This window comes from Gekko japonicus, unplaced genomic scaffold, assembly GCF_001447785.1.
Source record: "Gekko japonicus isolate JY-2015 unplaced genomic scaffold, Gekko_japonicus_V1.1 scaffold128, whole genome shotgun sequence".
NCBI classification, from domain to species: Eukaryota; Metazoa; Chordata; class Lepidosauria; order Squamata; family Gekkonidae; genus Gekko; species Gekko japonicus.
This window is the reverse complement of record NW_015173126.1, coordinates 465100-473323: the sequence shown is the minus strand read 5'-3', so window position 1 is coordinate 473323 and position 8224 is coordinate 465100.

Here is an 8224-nt window from a genome sequence, read left to right as displayed (position 1 = left end):
TTGCTAACAAACAACATTTAACTCTGTAATGACTGAAGTGTAAGCAACTTGCAATTCCAACCAATGTTCCCTCTAAGCTGTGGAGTCTTGTGAGCAAAAATTCTACTTTGTAAGCTACTGGCATTAAAGTTGTGAGCGAGCCATTTGGCTACTGCATAAATTATTTTATTTAATTTTTTATTTATTTAACTTTAGACTTGATATACCGCCCTAACCCCCGGGGGGGTCTCTGGGCGGTTCACATATATTGCGTTCTAAGAACTTGTACTCCTAACTTGGGCCACATCTAATGTTGGGGGTGGGACTGCCTACCAGCACCCTTGGTGGTGGGATCTTTGATGGTCTCTTCTGGCTGCTGGCCCAGCTCGGCTTCTAGCTCGATATCTTTCCTGGCGGCTGGATCGACACGGTGTCCTCTAGGTCTTCCTGGTTGCTGGCTCTGCACGGCGTCCTTCAAGGCCTCTGATGTTTCCACGGCAACCACCGGCAGGATTGCACAGGCGCACTCCAGCCACCAGGGATCGCTCCGTCTCTGCCAGCACTCGCCGCCGCCGCGGATACCACGCCGCCATCCACGCTGTCTGCACCGTCCATGCCGTCCGTGTTGCCACCACACATCCTCATCAGACTACTCCTCTTGATGAGATCATACACCTAATCTACTCCTCTTGATGAGATCATACCTAGAATCAAACACTGAGCAGGAAAAGTCTTCTCACCCAGTATTTGGTCACATCACCACAGGGAAGCCTGACTTACAGTCAGAATTATCTTTAAAGATCTCTACAGCCCTTCCTTCTCCCCAAATCTCGTCTACATTATCATATATGTTCATCTTTACTCCTGACCACATAAAGCTCCCTTTTAAAGAATCATACCATTGGTCCATCAAGGTCAGTATTTTCTGTTCTGACTGGCAGCAGCTCTCTAGAGTTTCAGGTAGAGGTCTTTCACATCATCTGCTACCTGGTCCTTTTAACTGAAGATGCTTCGAATTGAACCTGGGGCCTTCTGCATGCCAAGCAGATGCTCTGCCACTGAGCCACAGCCCCTGCTTTTCTCCAGCTTCTCAATACAAAAGTGTCCTGCTCTCTGCTAATATTCATTTGCTGCAACATATGCTCAGAATGCTTACCAGGTACAACCTATTTGAGTCTGTCTTCAGATCTCATCTTTTTCATGAAGCCTGTGAGAAGGAAACCCTTTCTAACATGTAATTCAACTTTCCTTGTGTCATGGCATAACTATACTATACATTTTGAGATCAGGCAGGTAGCAACCCTGAAGGCAGCATTCTTAGTCATGGCACCAAAACTCTGGAACTCTCTCCCTAGAGAGAGACTCATCTGTACCCTTCTGTTACCATCTTCTGCCTGCATGTGAAGACTTTTTTGTTTCATTCGGCCATTCCTTCAGTGATCCCTTTTTTTTGAAAGTGAATAGTGTGTTTGTTGTAACTAAAAAGTGGGAGGACATCATGGATGTTCTAAGGCATCATCATATATCCAACCATGACATCCTTCCTGCCCAGTGTTTTAATTGTTGATTTTATGTTTTTGTATGTGTATTTTAGCTCTAGTTTTAATGGTTTTAATTATGTGTTTTGTTGTATTTAATGATTTTTAAAGTTTTTAATTTGTTGGCCACCTTGGTGGCCATTATGAGTGTAGAAAAGCAAGGCATAAATAAATAAATGTTCTTGTCCAACAGTCAACCTTAACCTTGCCAAGATGATATCAATGGGAATGACCTGAACGGAAAACATTACTCCTAATGATGTGGACATGAGATAAGTTAAATTAGATAAATACAGGGATAGGAGGAGACCTTGACACAGAGCTGCCATTTTCAATATCAGTACCTTGGTTTTCATTCCTGAGTGAAACATACCCCTAACTACATATAGAAATGTATTTGCTTGCATGGGTTACTTTTTTACACATGTCTCATCCTTCTGTGCTTTGTCTCCCTCTTCCAGTCCAAATTTAAATTGTAAGCTCCTTGGGGATGGGAATCTTTTATTTATGTTGCCTGGTTTTGTTTATAAGCCAAGGACCTCTGAGGTTTCTTCTCCTAATGAATAAACCATGTTTTGTTAATTACATCTGAACTGAGCCCACTAGTGCTATATTCTTTGTCATCCAAATATGAACTGTTAAAACACATCTATACTTACCTTAGTTGCCAGATTTAAGGTACTTTTGTAACTTTCCTTTCATTAATCCACCATACATTTCTGCGAAGGACTTTAGTAAACAGTTGCGTTTCAGGAAGATATCCCACATTACAGTGATGAATGAGCTTCTCAATCTTAAAATAAGTCTTAAAAGCATATAAAGTACTTGAGTTGTTAAGCCTTCCTAAAACCTGCATGTGTGGGTAGCATCACTAAAAGCAGGTATGAGGGATAAAAATGAAAGATGGCCCTTTTCCATTATAAACCATGAAGTCTATCTTCCAGCAGTGTTTATAAGCAGAAGGAAGCGGATTGGCTTAGCAGCTGCTGGACATCTCAGTTTTCCATTTGGATAATGAGAACATTTTTTTAACATAGCTATCAGTCATTGGGTCAAGAGGCTGTGATTAATCAACCACTGTTTGGGTTGAAGCTGATGCCCATCTAGTTCCTCTTGTTTGGGACCAAATAAAGATGGCTTTGACAACCACTTGCAGATTGAATGGTGATGATACATTAGCTCAGAACTGGACTGAGAAAGAAAAGGGAGATCTTATCCACACCGCCTGCATGACAATATGCTGTATGTGATTACTAGAATCAATTCAAATTGAACCAAGCCCCAGTGTCTCTGCTGGTATCACGGGCCCACCTGGCTTGGACCCTTCCGTGGCAACACTGACTGGTGTCAGCTCACCAGCCGCATTCTTCTGCACAGCTTCTAATTTGTAGGAGGAAGTAATGGGTGAGCCTGTGCCTGTTGTTGCCAGTGTAGGGGCTGATCCACTTAGTTGGCTCCTGGGGCATTTTTAACTTCCAGGTGTACTCCTGGATTGCATGGTACAGGGGTAAAGGGTTAGTTCCCCCTCCCCCTGTGCAGCATGGCACCATGGCCCCAATACACACGATCAGGGTTTTTTTTTATTTTTGGGAAAAGAGGTGCCAGAACTCATAAGAGGGAAATGAAGTTTTCAGTCTGTATACTGAAAACTCATGAACTTTTAAACATTTTAAAAATAATTTTGTCAAAGAGGTTCTGGAACTCCATTCCGGCCCGTTCCCCCAGAAAAAAGCCCTGCACCTGATCCCTCCCCACATCCTCCTTTTAAAAACGTTAAAACTTGGGAGAAATAATGACAGATCTCCTCTTAAGTTGTACAGTGAGATACTAGGCCAGGGAGCCTCCTTGCTGGGGTTTGATTTTGTATTATCTGTTGCGTTCTACTTTTCTACTTAATTATTTCATGCTTGGTAAGCCACCGTGAACCTAGGTGTACATAAATAACAACTAATGAGGAAATTGTAAAGGCCAGCAGGGCCCCTCACTGGATGTTCTAAAAATCTTGGGGCATGATCCACGCTCCCTGTAGATGCAGCAGTGGGAATCTGCACTGGACTCACTGGCATCCTCTGCCCTCCTTTCCCCGCCCAACTGGTTCCAAGCCATGTGTGCAGATGTGCACAGCAACACCCTGGCAATTGTCTCTTGGCAATGGGAGGCTAGGGCACATGTGGAGGGGAGGACGCCCCACTGAGCACTCTGCCTGCACCCTCCTGCACAGGAAGATGTCTCCATTGTGCTGGAGTATAGATTTGTGCTGTAGTAAGTATTTGCTCATTTTGTTTTTCCCGTGCATTCACGTTGGTGCCACTGCAATGCTTAGTGTAAGTCTTCCATTGTCTTCTGAAGCTGCGTATCCTAACAATCTTCCAGCCTCTAAACTAGACTGCTGATAGATCACTTTACAACCACTACATAGAAGCATGTTTTTTATTAATAAGATCAGAAGATGAAACTCCTTGAGCCATTAGAATCCTTGTTTTATCTGAAAATAGTCCTCTTATTGAAAGCATACTAATAGCATGCTAATCTGTAGAATGCATTAATTGGTTAATAAGATAAAGGAGACATTAATCCAACAAACATGTGTAATGCACTCTTTGATGTAACCGGCTTAATGGCCTTTGCATTGTCCGGCACTCTTCCCCCCCCCAAAAATGATCAGGGGTTATAAAAAAAATGGTTAATGTATGTTCTTTACTGTTGGTGGTGGTGATGCCGATGCTGTTTCGCCGATGCTCTGGAAACAGGATAGCATTTCATTGCAAATTACTAAAAGAGCCAACCTGCAGTGCGACTGCCAATCCCTTACAGACAAGGGGGAAACTAACATTTGGGCTGAAAGAAACTTCAGAAGCAGCTGATAATTATGTAGGAGGCAGGATAAAATAGCCATCGAAGGACAAATCTTACACAGCCACAAAGACAAACCCTTCTAAACCTTTGATAAATTTATTGATAGAAACAGGCAGCACGTCAACACAAGGTAAAAGAGAACAATTTTTAAATGCTCAAGTGAGAACTGCAGCATAACTAGATATCACCTTAACTAGCTATGACATGTTTTCAAATGTGAGGTTTTCAAATTATATATATGCAAGAGCAGGGCTGGTGCCAGGTTGTTGTTTTTTTGCACACTAGGTGAGGCTACCTTCTGCACACCCACACACACACCCCGGTGCGCCCACCAATATTCAAACATAAATGCATTTTAGGATGAATGAAAAACACAAAATTTGAAATAGCTAATTTCTTTTTTTTTTATTGTGAGAACAAGTAATACTATCTCTGATTTTCTCTCTCAAACAGAAAAACACAAATTACAAAGCATTTTGAAAAATCCTGTTAATTGTGATTTTGAAATTTAAGTCTCTTTAATGTTTCCATTTCAGGCACATCAGAATCTCATTTTGTGTGCACTTTCCTAGGCATGCTGCCCTTGAATACATGAAGCTGCCTTCTACTGAATCAGGCAATTGGTCCATCAAACTCACTATTTTCCATTCAGACTGGCAGCAGATCACAGGCAGAGGTATTTCCCATCTCCTTTTGACAGCTAAAAGACACCGTGGACAAAGCCAGGTCCACCGCCCGGGAGGAGGCCGCATCATCAGCATGGATGCTGAAATCACCCAAGACTAGCAGCCTAGGGTGTTCCAATGCCCAGCCTGCCAAAAGGATTCAAAATAATTTTCTCCAAGACACATGCAATTAGGAGGCTTGAAAATGATGCAAAAACATAGGTTAATAATTAACTATAATTTCTCATCTAATAATTCCAGCAGCAGCAAACACCAGGCACCCATCCAACAATCAATACTAGCCATTTAAAAGAGCCAACTGCCAAAAAATGTTCTATAAAATAAATATGTAAAACTTTGATTAGATTCTGCAATGGCTTTAGAACAATTAATCTACTATTAATGTATGAAGCAGTATTGTTTGAATTTATTGGCATGACAATTGACACCATCAATATTTCTTTTCATATCCAAGAAGTTCTGAGAAAGGGGTTGCAAGTGCATGCTGCAGGCACTGACAAGGCTCTGTGAAGTGTGAAAGATAGACTTCCCTGCCTGGAAGGGAGGGGTGAGGCCAGTGCCAGTCACATGTGCTTGCTCTGTTCAAGCCAAGGAGGAGGGAAGGAATGGAAGGGACTTGGAAGACCTTGCTTGCCTGGTCTATCTGCTCCAGCCGACCCCTCACTCGCACTCTCCCACTGATTAAAGTGCAGCACGTACCACTACTGACCTGACCCTTGAGCTGGGGAAGGCTGTGAAGCTGGTTGTTGACTCTGGGCTGCTGGCTCTGGAGTCCTGGAGTCTGTACTCTGAATAGTGGCACCAGGGACCTAGAAGGGGCAGGGCTTGTCAGTCCAACCCCTGCACAGTCTCATCAAGGCTGGCCTTAAGGCAATTGGAGCAATTTGGCCAAATTGGGCCCCACGGGCTGCTCCTAAGGGGGCCCCCGCACCAGGACAATCTAGATGGATTTTATTTATATCTCTAAGATTCTGCAGACTTTGGCTGTGAACTGGGGCCCCACAAAAATTTCCAGTTGGGCCCCGGAGTTTCAAAATTGGGCCCCACTGGCTGGCCCTGACTCTCTTATTTGTGGGCTCAAGTTGCCTTGGCCTCGAATGAAGTCTTGGGTTTGCAATTTTGGGAGAGGGGAGACTGCCCACTGGGGGGGCAGGACTGTGGAGGCCCCCTAGATTTAGAGACCCTAGGCTTCAGCCTACTTAGCCTATACATAAATCCGGCACTGGTCCCAGCTCACCTCCATGGTCCTTTGTCCTCCACCCAGGGACAGTCGACTGGCCCATCGCAGGCATGGGAGGGGCAAGGGAATGGACTTGAAGGGCTGGCTGAAGAAGAAGCGGTAAGCAGGGTTCCTGGGCCAGCTTGCCCGGGAGACAGAGGGTTAACATGAACGGGGAGGGGAGATCTTCTAGGGTGCCTGGGGGAGAGCAGGACCTGTGGGCTCACAGGTGCTGGCAACCTCCGCCATCCCGGAGCCATTCTCCTGTTCCCACCAGTGGGGAAGGAGAAGTACCCTTGCCTCCCGCATCACAGACACGCACTGGCCTTGCCAGGTAGCCCCACCCCCACCCCTGCCGTCAGTTCTGTGCTCCTCTGATGTCTGTGCTCTAGGCGGTCACCTAGGTTGGCTTAATGATAGCACCAGCCCTGTGCAAGAGGGTTGGGCACTTACGGTGGAGAATTGGTGGGATGCAACTGGAGCCTCAGTTCTTCCTTTGCCTTATGATTCCACCCTGCAAATGCCCCTCAGGTATTCCATATGCCCTGGAAGAAGTTTTTTTGAAGCTCAGAGGCTGGCTGAAGGAAAAATGCTTTAAAGGGGCATTTCCAAGACAGAACTGGTACCTGGAAGAAGGGTTATGCAAACTATGTTTTAGAGTAGTTCCTTATCCTTTTAGGAGGCAAACAAAGGACAGAGAAATTCCACCCAGTAGTGACTAGTGCCTCCAAAGCTGGGGGTGCTCCAACTCCCACCCAACCCTACTAAGCCACTCCTATCAGCTATCACTCCTGTCAGTGCCACCCATACTTGTTTCTTCCTGTTCCATCTAAACTCTGTCCATGGAAGTGTGTCCTATTAAACACAGCAGGGAAGCAGAATGTCTGTAGACTCCATATCCATATGCTGGAGATAAACATACTTGTAAGCCTCCTAGGGGCATTTGTTGAAAAGAGAATGCTACAGTAGACGGAGTTGTAGGCTTGCCCAAGGCTAGAAGACGAGTTTAAGGAAAAGGTGGGGGCTGAAGTGCAAATAATGGATCATTCCTTTGACCCACAGTTTGCTGCTGCTACATAACAGAAAGGAAAAACCACCAAGGCTGAGAGATCAGTAACTACCACAATGCCGTAAACGGGAGGTGGGTGGGTGGGGGATCAGAGCTTCATTTCACCTTCAATTAATTTCTTTCCAGTCATTCAAATTGTGCCCAGATGCCCCCAAATCAACCCCCTTTCGAACAATTTCCCACCAATTCAGAGCCCCAGCACAAATCAGTCTCCATCGATTTACTCCCAATGCTCATTTCCTTTCTCCCCACTGTCAACCCAAAAGAAAGAGAACACCTAAAAAATTGCAATTTCCATCCCTCCCAATAACAACTACAAATCACAATCTCTCTTTTACTCCAAATGGCTCCCTTATATTGAGGCCTCGTTTATGGAATCAGTTGTTCCTAGTCATTCAGTACCACAAAGGTACAAAGAACTCATAACAATATTTTGATTCTCTTTATTACCCTGACACTGTGTTTTAGTTAGACTTTATTATTTGAAATGTTTTACGTTTACCTTTACAATATTACCGTTTTTGCCATTCTTCATTGTTGTTATACTGTTAAAAGTTTTAAAAGAGAGCCAATCTGGTGTAGTGGTTAAGTGCACGGACTCTAATCTGGGAGAACCAGGTTTGATTCCCCACTCCTCCACTTGCACCTGGCTGGATGACCTTGGGCAAGCTGTAGTTCTGATAAGAGCTATCCTTGAAAAAGAGCAGTTTCTCTCAGAGCTCTCTCAGCCCCACCTACCTCACAGGGTGTCTGTTGTGGGGAGGGGAAGGGAAAGGAGCTTGTAAGCCGCTCGGAGTAGTGAAGGGTGGGGTATAAATCCAATCTCTTCTTCTTCTCTAAATAAAATGAGAAGGAAGGAAGGAAGGAAGGAAGGAAG